The sequence below is a fragment of the Phragmites australis genome, chromosome 1 (genome assembly GCF_958298935.1).
Source record: "Phragmites australis chromosome 1, lpPhrAust1.1, whole genome shotgun sequence".
In the NCBI taxonomy this organism is placed as follows: Eukaryota; Viridiplantae; Streptophyta; class Magnoliopsida; order Poales; family Poaceae; genus Phragmites; species Phragmites australis.
Genome location: NC_084921.1, coordinates 43,482,388 through 43,484,825, shown reverse-complemented (window position 1 = coordinate 43,484,825; position 2,438 = coordinate 43,482,388). Strand labels below are relative to the sequence as shown.

Sequence of the window (2,438 nt, the reverse complement as noted above, 5' to 3'; positions counted from 1 at the left end):
AAACACATCGACATTAAGTATCATGTTGTGAAAGATAGAATCCAGGATCAAACAATAAGTGTCAAGCGTATAAGTACTAAGTTAATGCTTGCGGATCTGCTCACTAAAGGGTTACCACCTCATATTTTTTGTGCTTATGTTGCCGGTATGGGGTTATTGGAAAGCTTATGATTTTGTATAAGAGGACCATAATGCAAACCAACTCCCATTAGTAATAATGAATTCCATTTCGAGATGGATTGATACACTATAGGTTTTTGGGTTTTACTTGCATTTCATTGGCCACTATAACGCTTTGTCTTGGTGTGCTATTTCATTAAGAATGGGCCTATGATGTTAGCCTTACGATCAAGGAGGAGAATGTTGGAATTGATCTCAGCCTTATCCCTAACGTGACCGAGAAAGAAGGAGGAGTCTGTTTCCCTCCAGCGCTCTGATCGGGAGCCCCAACAAACAAATGGTTGCGGTCCCACCTTGTGCTGCGATATATAAACCAAAGGTGGGGAGTCCCGTGCAGCGTGTGATCACAATTCTCATGTTAGGCTAAATCTCTCCCCACATACCCTAATCTATCCGATCCTAAGAGCATGCAGTGAACAAGGTGAAGACCATCGCCGTCATCACCATCGACAGCATCCACATCTACACTAACGCACTTCGACCTCACCGTCAAGCACTAATGGCGTTACCGAACGCAGGTACATGTCCATACACTTCCGCTTAAGATGGTGTTTGATATTAGGGTTAATGATCTTCTTAATTAAGGCTGAATCATGTCAACAGATAGGTGTGCATGTCCACAAAGCTAAATGGAAATGAGTACCAAAGGTGAAAATATCCCAAGATCTATGCAGTCACTGAGATTCAAGTAATACATGGCATATAAGAACTCAAGAATGATGTCATGGCTTAAAGTTGTGGTGAGCATCAAGAATCTACTATCATATTTGATCCAGTTTATCTACTGAAAAGGGTGCTTTCATCCACAAGAGTGCCAAAAGGAGGTTTTATACTGTAGTGCCAAAAGGAGGGTAAAAGGAGCAGGATCATTGTTTTGGTATTGCCAAGGTGCACTTAGCTGTTTACATTCCATAGAGAGGTTGAAGTGACTGGAATGAGTTCAGTAAGTTCCCCTTTACTACTATGCTTTGCTTGAATCTAGCTGATGTTGACCTGCATCCGATGCTTTTGAATGATTGGAACTTGGAGGATACCTGTTACCAGGTGTGTTTCCTACTCAATGTGTATCTGAAACGTGGATTCCTTTTTGAGAAACAGTTGGTTCTTATTTATAACCTCTTGGTTCACTTTGGAATGATTATCCCATAAAATTCTTCAAGTTGTCCTTTCAGTATGAGGAGGTCAGCCCAGGCCGTTGCAAGCTTAGGATGTGGCTATTCGGTTGCAAAGACGATAAAGCACAAGTCTAGGACAGAGACATCAACTAACACTCTGTGGTATGGTACCTGGGGCTTTTGACAAAGCATGCACATTAGTAAGGCAATGAAGCTTATATAGTATCCAAGCATTGGCTTTTATTTGCTATTGCTTTCCTTCCCACTGGGCACTGTCTGCATAGCGACAAAGGTGTTCGTTATTGGTGATCAGGCACTCTTGTCCTGATACCTGAAAGGTGCTTTGGTCAAAGAATTCAAAGCATTTTCTTACTCTAGAGTCTAGACTTGCACATAATCTAATCTAAGGGACAAATACTTGGAGTTACTTATCAAGTCTAGATGGAAAAATTAACAGTTCCAGATAATTGCAATTTACTGAACGTAAGTCTTATAATTCTGAATCCTGGTCGATTTTGCTTGCGTTTCACACCATATTGTTACAAGATGTGTAGTTCTGGTGTGACACCGTGTTACATAATGTGTAGGCCTGTAACTGTGATATCTACCTGCTTGCAGGCACACCATTTGCACTCACTGTGTGACTTCCTGGAAAATGCAAATCTCCACAAGTGCAGGCTGGACCAGATTACCAGTACTCCCTCCCAAGGGCAGGCTGAAATCGCCTGCCAAGGTTGTTTTACCGTACTCTTAGGAGACTAGGACGTATTGTTCTCTCTCCATTGATTTGCCTGAACTCAACGCTCAGTGTTCTGTTTTGTTTTCTTTCTTGTATTTGAAATGTTGGGTAGTTCAACATGCCATACATACACCAACTCTGTAAGAAAAGTTTGGGGAAGTCCTTATGGGCACTTGTTCTCAAGCGGATCCTGTCAATGTAGACTCCTGTAAAAAAAATCAGTACTTCACTTTCACATCCTTCTTGTGCTCCGTTCGTCCACATGAACGGAACCTTCCTACTCTGGCGCAAATACGCCCGGTCAGCGCAGCGCACGGGCATTGCAGCGGCTGACCGACACCAGAATGCGCGAGGCGAACATCGGAGCACCACATTGGCTCGCCGCCCATCGGATGCAACGCACA

At 43.0% G+C, this 2,438-nt stretch overlaps 1 long non-coding RNA gene across 1 annotated transcript; it reads left to right on the top strand.

The window, feature by feature from the left end:
- Positions 1-284: 284 nt before the first annotated feature.
- Positions 285-2,193, top strand: LOC133889674 (uncharacterized). The gene is made up of 2 exons (XR_009903918.1): positions 285-1,457; positions 1,914-2,193. It is a non-coding gene; the product is annotated as an uncharacterized LOC133889674 (long non-coding RNA).
- The last annotated feature ends 245 nt before the right edge of the window (positions 2,194-2,438 follow it).